Raw genomic sequence first — 14,668 nt, 5'->3', positions numbered from 1 at the left:
GAAAGTAGTCCAGCCCAAATATAGTCTAGGCCTATATCAATTTGAGGGTCTTTGATATGAAAAAGCACTGAACTACAGCAACCATTTTCGTATTAAAAAAGTGTGTGTGTGTGTGTGTGTGTGTGTGTGTGTGTGTGTGTGTGTGTGTGTGCGTTTCGATAATGTCTTTGTTTGTATCAGTTTATACTAGCAGGATTTATTATGCTGTTGCTGTTCATGATCAGTGGTTTAATGGACGTTGGTACATCGTTCACGTGACGTCTGCTATTAGGGAGACTAGAGGCCTTGTCCACCACCACCATGGTCCCTGGCTCCCTAGTCCCTGGTCATGGCATTGTCACAGAGATACTCGAGCAACAGTGTGGACACGACTTCCAAAAGCTCCTTACGTCAAGTCGCCAATGTCCTTTTGACTGTGCTCCTTGCAGCAGCATCTCAGGTAAAATCGTGTGTGTGTGTGTGTGTGTGTGAGACTCATTTGACACCATTTTACAAAGCATACTGTACCATAATTTGTTTGGTCTTTGAGAATAATGTATGTATGTATGATTATATACAGGACAGGGGTTGATATAGGATATGACAGAGGCTGTAAATACACAAGGATGCTGATAAAACGTGTGTTTGTGTGTGTGTGTGTGTGTGTGTGTGTGTTCCATATATTGAGACAACGGAGATATCTAGTGCTGACATCAGGTTAATGTAGGAACCCCTTATATGGGTATAAACGAGGGGTACCGTATGCCATTGTGACAACTTGATAAGCGCCCAGTCGAACTCTATATAAAGAGAGATTTAGGGAGAAGTTAGCAGGATTTGCTATACGCCCCTCGAGAGAGAGACTCCATCGTATGTCCGTGACTCCTTCGGCCAATCGGGGATTGTGAATTTTTGGTGACACGCTCTGCCAATCAGGGATTGACTGATGACGTAACTATGTATGTTTATGTAAACACGGTGGTTCCTGATTGGCTGATTTGGCCGACGGCACCAACATACGGACATACACCGACATACGCAGCGCTCTGATTGGCCGAGCGACACCACCAAAAATACACAATCCCTGATTGGCCGAGCGACGCCACCAAAAATACACAAACCCTGATTGGCCGAGCGACAATTTGAGTTTCAAACTTATATATAGGACACTTAAAACATGTAGAAGCCATTGTAGAGGATATCTTGAACAGGATTTAGATGTTTCAATGACTTGATTGTCTGCTTATGGCAAATTAAATTGATTTGACATAACTTAAGTGCATGGATGCTGATACTGTCTGTTTCTATTTGTCCATCTGCCAAAGAAGTTTGCATTTTACAATGGGAAAGAGAATATACTGTACATACTGTAGGCAAGACATCCTTGCACGTTGTGTGGTCTAGAATATGGAGTTAATGGCCAACTTGTGTGCAAAGTGCAAGTTGGCAGCTTGACAGAGTGCATTTCTAGTTTGAGTAGTATTTTAGTTGTGTGTGCACGACACGCTCACATGCATGTTTGTGTGTGTGAGTTGAGTTCTCTATACGTGTCTAGCAGTTGATGATGTAATGAAGCCAATGTTTAATTTATATCATTGCCTTGTTCACCTCTTGTAACACAGCAGCTCTTATTATGTCCATTGCCATGGTCATTTTCACATCCATATTATACAGGTCGTTTCGAGGAAGCAATCTGATTGGTTGGCCTTCTAGCCGTGGTTCAAACGAGCACCACTCCACACCTAATCAAAACAAAGAATTCAGCTGCTGTGTTCTCCCAGAGCGCAGCAAACTCGGTGGCTAGTTTCTTGGGACATTTGTGGTCGTAGTGACTACATCTGTCATGTGTTTCCATCTCCTTGCTGGAACATCTTGATGATGCCTGGTAGAACCATGAGTCCGGCTCAGCTGGTACAACAGACTCTATTTATTATTGACTAGAGTACTATAGACTGGTGCCAGGCTGTAGAGCACAGAATCGGTATGATGGAAGTTGGAGTATATTCTTAATTTCTGAAAGGGAGGGAGCTCAGGGAGGTCCATTTGTCTGACTTGGCCTTAGTCGGCATCGTCTATAAGCAAAGGCATTGCAGGCATACTTTATGTCTGAGGAAGGCAGAGCTGGAGGGATGGAGCAGCTGAAGAGCCACTCCTTTAAATGCCTGTATCACACCCGGAAAAACCTCCTTGTTACCAAGTGTAGGCATTTCTTTACCACATTTCAGCCATACTGTTGTTTACTCGGATTCACCAGATCTTCTTTAAGTTCTTCAAACTTTTCTTGTCTGCCCATGATTGCTTGTCTGGACAAAAAACTGCAGCACATGCATGAGTCATTGGAATATATGCTATTTCTTTCAACCTTTCACAGAATAGGTCATTTCAAGATTCAAAAATACTTTTATTGTTACATCCCATACTTTACAGACCTACAAAAGTTATGCAATATTTTACAGACATACAAAAGTTATGCTCCTCAACTTAATTAATACTTATTTCATGGTGAACTCATACACAAATTCATCATGCGGGTAAGATACCCTATGATGAGGCGTGATTATGAATCCCACCAACGTTCTAGGATAGACCTTGTGTCTAATTGGCTCCCGGACAAGCATAGTTTTACTGAGGTTCAGGGTTAAGGTTAGGTTTAGGTATAGTTTTACTGAAGTTATATTTAGGTTTCTGTGTTAAGGATTTCAGTGTTCTGTACCTTACAAATTTGTGTTACTACAAAAGGTGGACAATGTTGTGTCCCAAAAACCAAGTAGCCTATCACAACATGACTGCCCTCGGCTATGGGATCTACTGTTGAATCTGCCCTTACTCTCTCTGGACCTTCCTGCGGTCACTCACAACCAACTCAGACGGGAGAGCACTCAGACGGCCAGTAGAATACTTTCCGGGGGCACACGTACACCCACTTTCCTTTTCCCTTTTTCCTCACACGAGTAGGCAGTGTTTAGTTGAGTGACAATGCGCCCTTTCACAATGAGTGACCAGTAGGAATTTGTAGGGAAAAGCGAGACATTGAAACATGGCTGGTGTAGATCCTCTTTCTTATAGACTGCCTCCTCTTGCGTCTTGGCATTTAGACCATTTATTTACCCACACAGAGTAGATAGACTTTAGGGAGTATCATGAATTAATAAATTCCAGCCACATTACTTGATGATTTTCACATCTATTGCCTAATTAAAGTAATGAACCAGTTGCGTCTGTACTTTTGACATGACTATCAGTTGTTCCCCCGAGCAGTGTGCTGGATCTTACCATAGGGTCTTGTGAGTGTACGTGTCACTGAGGTCATTCTTTCACACATTGGTGCTGCTGTCTGTCTGCTTGGTGACAAAGTGCAGGTTCTGGTTGTACAGCAACGGACACATTCTTCTGTTATTTCCCACAGCTGTGTGTGAGTGTCCCGCCTGATTAGGCACCGGCTACATGCCTTTGACCATTTCCTCTTTATCTCTGCTTAGCTCACTGTTTTAAATACCTGTTACGTCTAACCGTCAACTGGGCAGTGGGCAGACTATACTGCCGAGGCTCTATTTAGGGAGGAATGTCGTGTGTAGTTTATTGTTCATTTTTAGGCATTTGGTGGGGGATGCAACCTCATAGGGTTTAAGGGTCTTGATCATGGGCAATTTATTATGCGACTATTAGTGGACACATATTTGTTCAAACACGTGATGTTTTCATCACTGGGCCATTACTTGAACCATTAAGTCACCCAGTGTACACAGCCATGTTTTTCAATGCAATTCTGACTGGTATAGTAGTAGCAGAACAGAATGTTCTTTAGTAACATACTGTAGGAACATCATGTTGCCAGGAAACATTTCAATATATTTGTATATACATTTTATATATAAATAATATATATTTGACTGTAGGGGTTAGGGTTAGGGGCTGTCTGCCTCCCTCAGCGATAACCATGTCTGTTCCGACGAGGCCTTTACTTTTCACCTCTAACGGTTTGCTGTGGTTGCACGTTTGCTGCCAATTCAGCTGCGGAGATATCAGAATCGGGCCCAGTGCAAGCTAAGGGAAGGTCAAATGCCCTATAAAGACAGACATACAGGGGCAGGGTATTGAGACTGAAGAGCCATCGTTTTCTGTAGTCCTCGGTTCACTGCACACAGTGCTCACACAGAGATAGGGGGAAAAGAAAGTGGTGATCACACGATTCCTGTTAGTAGACATATTACTCAGAGGTCTAACTCTGAGTTAAAACACACTTTTGTGCGGCTGTAGTTGTTGAAAAAGAGTACGATGAATACAAAGTTAGCAAAAACACACTTTTTCAGTTTACACTTACAAAGAGTGTGCAAAATGGATGATGAGATCTGAGGATGATGAGGATGGATACTGGTAGCAGTATGCTGCTCTGTGTTTCTTGATGCTGGTATAAGGAATGGCAGATCCATGGGCAGATCCACGACATTGAGAGCATAGCTATATATAAGAAAGGCATAACATTAAGCAGATAAACATCCTGAATCATAGCCACGTTGATAACGTTCGTAATAAACCAACCCGTTTGTAATAAACCAACCCGTTTGTAAATCTGTCAAGATTTGAGTGAGTTATGACTATTTTTGTTTGAGCTGCCATAGAACATACTGTACTGTACTGTAGCCCCAGGCCTGGCCTTGAACCACCTAGCCTTTATATATGTCTATGATTGAGAGTGCCGTTCCCACTTTACATTTCAATTATATTTCACATGATTTTCTCTTACAGCCATTTACTTCACTTTTGATCTGATGACTGTTTCAAACACTGACAGAACAAATGATAAATGAACACAGGGTTCACTGCTGCTCCAGTAGAGCTACATCAGACAGAACACAGGGTTCACTGCTGCTCCAGTAGAGCTACATCAGACAGAACACAGGGTTCACTGCTGCTCCAGTAGAGCTACTGTACATCAGACAGAACACAGGGTTCATTGCTGCTCCAGTAGAGCTACTGTACATCAGACAGAACACAGGGTTCATTGCTGCTCCAGTAGAGCTACATCAGACAGAACACAGGGTTCACTGCTGCTCCAGTAGAGCTACATCAGACAGAACACAGGGTTCATTGCTGCTCCAGTAGAGCTACATCAGACAGAACACAGGGTTCACTGCTGCTCCAGTAGAGCTACATCAGACAGAACACAGGGTTCACTGCTGCTCCAGTAGAGCTACATCAGACAGAACACAGGGTTCACTGCTGCTCCAGTAGAGCTACTGTACATCAGACAGAACACAGGGTTCACTGCTGCTCCAGTAGAGCTACTGTACATCAGACAGAACACAGGGTTCACTGCTGCTCCAGTAGAGCTACATCAGACAGAATAAGAGTCTTGTGCCAGTCTTTTTTTGTTTTGTTCCAGAGGCGTATTAGTATTTTGTAATATCTGTTGTAGTTAGAATAGGACAATGTTCTTGATAAATAACATCATATACCATCTGCTGAATACCTATTCAGTTCCTATAGCATCTTTTATCTTTTTTGTCCTGGGCCTCACTTGAATGAAAAGCCCCCCACTCACTAATACCATGTGACCATGAAAATGGAATGTGTCTTATCCGATGCCCTTCTGGAAAAGGATCCAATTGCAGTTGCAAAGAAGGAATATTTCAAGTTAGTTTACACTATATGGACAGTATGGAGTTCCGAGTTACGCTATGCTATGCGGTATTAACATGCTGCTCTACCAACTTAGTTATACAGGACTTTGGCACAGAGAGATGCTGGTTTAATTTATACTTAGTCATATGTATACATGTGACATGTATAATTTAAGTTTATGAATTCCTAGCACACCTGCCCCCAGACACTCCTCACCCCAGTAGCCATTATATAATCCATATGGGCCAGGGGCCTAACAGGTGCCAAATCTCCCTCGGCTCCCAGACAGTGACAATCCAGCTTCTCCGCTTTTGTTTCCTTCCTCCCTCCCTCCTGTTTCCTTCCACCACCCCATCCTCCCAACGGACATTCTCGCATTCTGACTTCACAGATGCAAATGCAGGCATAATCCACGTGAGCCATGTGACACTCTACATAGCGTTTGCTCTGAGGAGCCCACATAACAGCCAGCCTGAGAGCACTGCTTGCTGATCCTTTTCAGCCAGCGGGCACAAGTATGAGAGACTAGAGAGGCTACCAGATAATTTAAGGCAGATTGTGGGGTTTTGGGACCTGTGTTTAAGTGTAGAGAGACATCATTTAAAAAATCCACAAACAGTCGAGGAATTTCTAAACATCTAAGTGCCCACGTACGGCACGTGACTTGTGTGCGTGGTGTTTATGTATGGAATGCAATGCATGTGTGTGGTGTGCCTACATCATGTGTGTATGAGAGAGATCAAGAGAAAGGGAGACAATTAATTATTCAAATGTTCCCGTCATAAACACTGTAGTGTGTGGTGATGGTGATTGCTTCAGAGACAAAGATACTAGCCTAACTGTTAGTTTTAACTGTGGTGAGAATAGATGTACATTCCTAGCTGGGACCCTGTCATGATAATATGGTGACTATCTTGACAACTACACAACTGTGTCTACTCCACTTATCAGGAGACTTCAGGGATTGAGTGCCTGGGAGGGAGGGAGGTTAAAGTATTGTGTTCTTTTGGGCAAGACCTTGACCTTGAGTAGGACTGGGCCAATTTATAATCCGTCTTTGTGTCTCAGTACCATGTCTCCTAAAAAATACTTGATATTGATAGTCTGGCAGTAATTGTAAAGAGAGTATTTTAAGTTATATATTGATGTGTGATTGACATTTTTTATTAACAACAATAAATATATTTTACACGCACGCACGCACACACACTTGCACTCAAAGGACTACAGTGGAAATAAGCTCTCAAGCTTTATCAAATGTTATCAGTTTGTACCTCTAAAGTGCTCTACAAATAAAGTTGAAATAGGATAAAACACAAAAAAAGCTCACTGAGAGCTTTTGAGTGCAAATATGTGTGTAAACGGAGTGCCACATGTTTAAGGAAAATGGATATTGGAGCTGCTACAACTCAACTCGTTGACGGTTATTCAGCCAGATCTTTATATGAAGTACTTGAAGAAGAGCTAATCGGGTTAACCCATTCCACATAACCTCTGCAGAGCAAACAAAGGGATGGTATTATATGGTAAATGATTGCCGTTTTGAATAATTGCCATGACAAATTCTTATCCTTCCTGATGAACCCTTGAGTTGATCCATGAAGTTGTTTCATATATAGAGGCTGCATTTAATGTTAGGTAGTCATCCTGCTTGTTTGTTTTCTGTACAGGAGGGTAAGCCTCACAATCCAGGCGTGTAACTATGGGCTCCATATGTACAGTACCCACTGGGGCTGTGTGTGTCTGAGATTCCATCTAATGTCATTTTGAGTGATGTGGGTACTGTATATTGTTTCACTCAGCAGACGTCTTGCAGGCTTCTCCAGGGAGGTTCCCCCCTGCCCTCTCGCTGACTGCTCCCATGTCTAATCTGAAAGACTCTATTTTTAGTCAGACTACTTATAAATCTGTCATTTTATTTTCTACTACACTGTTTGTTTTACAAAGCTTATGCAGGGGAAACTGAACATGTGACATGCTGTTTCCAACGGCTGCTCCAGGGGTGTGGTGCGCATGGTGGTTCCCAACGAGGGCCCTGGTGGAAGGAGGGTTGGGTGGGGGTGGCAAGGTTTTGATCTAGAAGGTTTACTTTACAGCATATCACAAGCTCTGTGATCTTCCCTTCCACGGAGTTCCGTGTCATGTTTCACGTTTCGCCCCAGCTCCTTATAAGGCATGCTAGTAGACCATTATCACACTTTGTTTATTTATAAGCTGATAACTATAATTAATGATAGAATGTAAGGGCATTTGAAGGTCGCTGAACTTACTTACTTATACTTACTTACTAGTTCACTGAACCATCCAATATAATCTCAGAGGAGCCATTATGATTAAGGCCCATTATTGCAACGTTTAACCTTCTAGTATGATTACACACAGAAAGTCCTTTTTTGTTTTGTCCAGCTGTTCAAATGTCCAATTAATCAAGGGTTTTTTTTTTTTTTTTACAGAGGCATGTTGTTAAAGGGTAAGTAATTAGTACTCAATACCCTTGATCAGTGATGAATTGCTCTAGAAGACTCTGACTGACTCAGCCAAAGTTAACAGTAGTCTACTAATCGCACTCCGCGTAAGCATCATTTTATACTGCACCTCTCAGCAAGCGACTCATTTAGTTCTGCCAAATGCTGACAGCGTGTGAGCCTCAATTACACAGTTTGTATGTAGAAATGGTATCTCAGATGATCACGCTGTGAAGATTGGATCACAAAACATAGTTTTGCACACAATACCTTGGGAGAGCTGCAGCTACTTTTAGCAAAAGTGGGGTGCAGAGAGGGATTTTGTCACAAGTAGTACTTTCTACACACATTGATGGATGCAAAATCCTTTGCGATAATTTTACTATGTAGAGATGCATGAAATCAGGGTTGGTGTCAAAAGCTTGTCATCAATACCATAGAGAGCGGACATCTCATTGCCTGTTTTTTCTGATAGGAACTTTGGTCGTTGGTCATGGTGACAGGACTTTTCCAGCATGGCACTTTAGGGTCCAGAATTAATTCATAAAAAAAAAAGGAAGGATCAACATTGGAAAGTTTCTTTAGCTCAGACTCAGAGTCAGACAAAGGCTGTCTGTTCCTGCCACACAAAATTACCCTGCAGTGCTTGGGACCAAGTCAAACTTGTCTATAGCCACATTTAGCGTTTTAACAATTTTGTTCCACTTCATGTAAAGAAAAACCTGCAGTGCACCCTGAGCAGGGTCCACTGGTTTATAATTAGGCCCTAGCTCTCAACTTGAGCCTGTGGTGCAATAGAAAAACAAAGCCTTGTTGTCCCAGAGAGGTGCTTACAGGTCCCATCCTGTTATTAGGAGGTTATGATTATAGGAGACCCCTGCCTGCCTCTGTTCCTTGCTGGATGATGAACCATTTTGTCCACCAATTACAATGGCAATCCCCCAAATTGCCAGTGACTTTTAATATTGTACAGTGGTACACCTCATAACCAACAACAGCCAAAGTGGATGATAGAATAGGCAACCACAGCATTAGTTTATTGTCTGGACATTTGTTTATCTCCCCCCTTGGCTGGCGGAGACTGCTCTTCTGCTGCTGTGTGGAGTACACTATGGGCTCCATCTTGCCATGCCATGCTTTATCCACAAGTAATAAACATTCTCTGTTTCTGTTTGATAAAAGAATGCGCTCCTGACTCTGAGACGGTGAGACCTAAGTTGGAGCTGCCTCGGCTTGAGTCATGTTGCACAATATTCACAGCTCAGAGGTCTCGTTCTCTCGGAATTCTCCACAAATCTCTGTGATTGGAATTTTACTATAATCAGCAGTGTCAATTCCTTGTGCTTATTGTGTTTAATTGTCTAGTCAAAGAAGTTATTATATTTGTGCCACAGTGCATTGTGCACGATCAGTTTCATCATCCTGTTGCGCAGCAACTATTTAATGGATTAAAGTAATATAAAATCCACAATAATCAGTAACACGTAGCTGATACTTGTGTCAACCAAATGTGGTTTTATTTAAAGACAAATGGCTAGATGGTAAGGAAAAAGCGGGTGTCATTTCCAATGTTACTTCCCTCAGTTCAGTGCAAGTCTGTTTAATTTTCCGAAATTTTGTTTTTGCTTGATACTGTTTTGTATAGAGGCAATAGCCCCGCAAACTATGTCACAGGTTGTGACTTACTGAAATGATTAGTGTTCTGGGTGCATCCTCATGATGTGACTTACTGAAATGATTAGTGTTCTGGGTGCATCCTCATGATGTGACTTACTGAAATGATTAGTGTTCTGGGTGCATCCTCATGATGTGACTTACTGAAATGATTAGTGTTCTGGGTGCATCCTCATGATGTGACTTACTGAAATGATTAGTGTTCTGGGTGCATCCTCATGATGTGACTTACTGAAATGATTAGTGTTCTGGGTGCATCCTCATGATGTGACTTACTGAAATGATTAGTGGTCTGGGTGCATCCTCATGATGTGACTTACTGTCACTGAAATGATTAGTGTTCTGGGTGCATCCTCATGATGTGACTTACTGAAATGATTAGTGTTCTGGGTGCATCCTCATGATGTGACTTACTGAAATGATTAGTGTTCTGGGTGCATCCTCATGATGTGACTTACTGAAATGATTAGTGTTCTGGGTGCATCCTCATGATGTGACTTACTGAAATGATTAGTGTTCTGGGTGCATCCTCATGATGTGACTTACTGAAATGATTAGTGTTCTGAGTGCATCCTCATGATGTGACTTACTGAAATGATTAGTGTTCTGGGTGCATCCTCATGATGTGACTTACTGAAATGATTAGTGTTCTGGGTGCATCCTCATGATGTGACTTACTGAAATGATTAGTGTTCTGAGTGCATCCTCATGATGTGACTTACTGAAATGATTAGTGTTCTGGGTGCATCCTCATGATGTGCGTGGTGGAAAAAAAGAAAAGAAAAAGACAAACGGCAGGGGGGGGGGGGGGGGGGGCAGCACAAGTGAGGCTGTGTTGGTGGAGCTACTGGACACAAAACAACCCTGCCTCTGTATCAAATATGAATAGGCTATATTTCAAGGCAGCAACGTGGTCCATGGCCATGGGCCATGGACCATATGCAGACCGCAACCATCTTACAATATAAGTTAATGGCAACTTCCCATTGGCAGCCCATTCATCCAAACAGAAAGGGAGGAAGGTCCTATCTGATTGTATTAAACAACGTCAAACTCATCAACATTGCAGCTGTACGAAAAGCTTGAATTGTTCTCTTTTTATCCTCAAAGTCTTTGTTTCATAAAAATCCACCGTAGTCATGAGCTACTTTGTGTCCTTGCAGGTGATTCTTTTTCTAAGGCCCAGGCCTCACGTATATGGATCTTTTGCTAAACGAATATTTCCGTCCTTCGTTTTAGAAAAAATCCCTGCCCATACGACAGAGATATCTGAGTCTACACACAAACGCAGAAATGCATTGAACACAGGATAAAATCACTGCAGTAGAAGGTTGCAATTGTAGGCTATATTATATTTGATTTTATATTTACACTTATGAGGTGCCAATCATATTTTTTAATGAAGGAATAAGTACCGCATTTTAAAAGCCACCTAAATTGTGAGTGGAATCTGTGCGTAAATCTCCAAATCCCGACTCTCGACTTTTCTCTCCATATAATTTAAAAATGATAGACACTTTAGACTTTACCATTGCTCTGGCAACTTGGCAAGTCCTGCACAGCAGGAATAGCAGAGTCAGACCTATATAGAAGTGTCCACAAGAACCACTTGTGAGCTTGTAGAGTGGCTATATTTTCGAGGTGTATAATAAATGTCACGTTATAATGTAGGCTAATAAACGTTCACACGTGCACGAGAATATAGTTTCACATGGCTATGCACACACCACGCATAGACTTGTTGTTGCAGGTGTAGCCTTTGGCATTTGGCCTGGGTCCTTATTTGGTAGGTTAATATCCCCAGTTTATCTGTAGCGGTCCGGCAATTAACCTCAAGCTTCGCATTCGGCATCAATACAAATTAAATCACCAGTCCACACTGGACTAGTAGGCTGATATATTTATTATTGGATGCAGCAGAGCAGAGCCTTTGCTCGCTGCAGTTGATGCAACATATGATGAGTTTTAAAGTTGTTAACAGTGATACAGTATATAAACATGAACAATTGGATAGATAGACGAAGTTTCCGCATGCAGGCACAATTAAGCTGCATTTCTCACCTAATTATAGTAAAAATGATATGCACTAATAAGCGGTGACATCATCGTTTCTCAAAAGCTCCGTTTCGCATGATTACACAGCTCCACTGATCCGGATATTTTCAAAAATCTGAGTTTGAGTGGCCGAAAATGCTGTTTGCGTGTGGCTGAAAGGCCCAAAAGCACAAAATAATGTGCGTTTAGCAAAAGAGACAGCAGGACATTGCTTTACTAAAAACGATTGCTTTACCAAATTCTGATGGCAAGATGGCCGTGGTCTGCAAATGGTGTAAATCACTGGGCATAATGTTAAATGGATAATGGATCTCTTAAAGGCAATGGCAGGTGGCACGGTGATTGGTTTAATCAGTGTAAAGACGCGGCCCAAACCACACCGATGCATAATGTAAGGGGTAATGGCAGTGTTTTAGGGACTTAGGCTGTGGCACAAGATAGCAAATTTTACGGGGCCACACCTCACACAATACTAAATCCCCAAATTAAGTAAAAAGGGCCCCTGCCGCAAGATGGAGCCCTAGATCTGTTGCCATTGCAGTAGTTGAGGGTACAAATATTCCCACTTTGTTTTATGTGTATGGAAAGTGTACAAGTTTGTGTGGGATGATCAATTTACGATTTATAATTCAGGCATTTACACTTACACACTTACACAGTAAGCATTCACTCTTATCCCGAGTGACTAAAGAGCTGAGTAAGCAGAGTAAGCACCCTAAATTGTCACCAAACAAATAAGTCTAGTGCAAAGAGAACAATGTAGTGCAAAGAAAATACTATATCAGGTAAACAAAAACAACATCTGTCTAAACAACATGCTATCTAAATGGCATTCTTGTTGAGTGGTGCAACCACATAGACAGCTATGTGTGTCCCTGGCTGTGTCAGTGGGTCCCTGGGTCTGTCCAAGCACGGAAATAGCATCACAGTAACTCTGTTATTTCTCAACCGTTTTGGACGTGGGGCGGCTCGCCAGAACCGGCCCGGCCCCCTGGCCGCATTCCTGTGGGTCTGGAAGTTCCGGGGACCCCCACACGGAGTTTCACCACTGAGTTCACACAGGTGTGATTTTCTCCCCAGTTTAGTCAGGTTTTATTTGCCAATTCATTCTTCCACAGCATGTGACAGCATGTTGTCACAACAGCATGTTGTCACTGCTGTTGTTTCCAACTGACTCCAGTGAGGAGCTGAATCAACACTGACAGGTGCCGCCCTAGCCCGTATGAATAAATGCAGTGATATCATATCACCCTCCCGCCCGTTTTCCCACTCCAGAACACCAGCCAATTGACGCTTGACAAAGTCGGATGCACCACGGTCGAATGATCTTGAATCGAACCTACAACTTCTGTGGTGGTGTCATGATCACATGTCTTCAGAGATAATGTGTGCTGATTTGTGTGAGTTTTGGACAAAATCAGTAGGAGAAGTAGAAAAAGGTGTGAGTTTCCCGGAGACGATAACAAAAACGTAAATAAGTGGCAAACCTTGGCAAACCTATCTGATTACTGAACTAGCATCTATAAAGAAATGGTGAGAAGAATGTGAGGTGGAATTTGAATAGGTGAGTCTTCAGACTGCATTGGAAAATTGGATGTAAATGGTAAATGGTGCATTTATATAGCGCCTTTATCCAAGGTGCTGGATGTGAATTTGCAGTTCTGACTGCACAAGGGAGTTTATTCCACAGTTTGGGAGCCAGGAGGGGAAATAATAATAATAAAACTTTATTTGTATAACGATGGAGAATAAAAAATAAAAGCAAGGCAATGACATTAAAAAACAAGCAGTAATGCAATACAGTGAGGACATGAATAACAAAAAATAAAAGATCAATTAAAAGCAATGTTGTAGAAGTGGGTCTTGAGCTGTGCTTTAAAAATGTCTACAGAGGCTGCCTGACGAAGGTACAGTGGGAGCTTGTTCCATGCCGACGGCCCGTAGAAGCAAAAAGATGCTTCCCCGTATTTTTTAGTTGCCATTTTTTTAGGCAAAGCGAGCAGGCAGCAGTGGGAAGAGTCTAGGATGTCAACTACTCAATGTGATTAGTTTATTGATTTGAGATGGTAGTCTCATGGACCGGTATACCCACATTCCATGCACAGTATGATCCTAATAATACCAGTAATTTGATAGTATTCAGAAACAGTTAAGTCTTCAGTACTAGAACAGTAGAATTGAGGCTTCATTTGTGCATTTCAAGGAAATGCTATTCCTAAATAGCATTTCCTTGAAATGCAATTTAAGGTTTAGTCAGAAATGCCATGTGTTTTATTTGCGCAATTAAAGACCATACTTTCTAATGGTGGGAATGATGCAGTTGGTCATTTCGAATCACTTAGCGCTTAAAATAGCAACATGGCTCCACAAAAACCTCTCTGTGCTATTTTGATCGGTCAGCCGTTTAAGTGATTAATTTCAAGGTTCCATTCCAGTGGGTACAAGATAGAACTATATTGTCATGATTGTCTGTTTGAAAGAGAGGGAGGGAGAAAGAATGAGGAAAGAAAAGACAGTAGGTTCATGTGCATACATGACCACCCTGCAGACACATACTAAAGAATGCTTCATGAGTTGCTGAGTATTTGACTTCTATTGTTGGCAGATCTGGCTCAATGGCAATAGAATGACAAACACGTCAGACAGACATATGGATACTTTCTGGTGCCAGTTGCCATTCCACTGATGGCTTCTTCACATTCAGAATGCTGTGGTGCCAGTTGCCTTTCCACTAACTCCTTTTTTCTTTTTTACATTCAGAATGCTGTGGTTTCCCCACACTCAGTACTCGCCCCTCTCCAAATGCCAGCGAAAATTGAGAGGCATTTGGAAATTGACCAGCTGTTGCTCAGATGAACGTGTGAGTGGCTTTC

General features: G+C 42.1%; 1 protein-coding gene across 1 annotated transcript in view; it reads right to left on the bottom strand.

The window, feature by feature from the left end:
* The window catches only part of ptgr2 (prostaglandin reductase 2), a 174,759-nt gene that overhangs the window by 112,126 nt on the left and 47,965 nt on the right, over positions 1-14,668 (bottom strand). The window lies entirely within an intron of this gene.

This window comes from Protomyctophum bolini (assembly GCF_963924005.1).
Source record: "Protomyctophum bolini genome assembly, chromosome: 15".
Classification (NCBI taxonomy): Eukaryota; Metazoa; Chordata; class Actinopteri; order Myctophiformes; family Myctophidae; genus Protomyctophum; species Protomyctophum bolini.
This window is presented reverse-complemented; position numbering and strand designations above follow the sequence as displayed.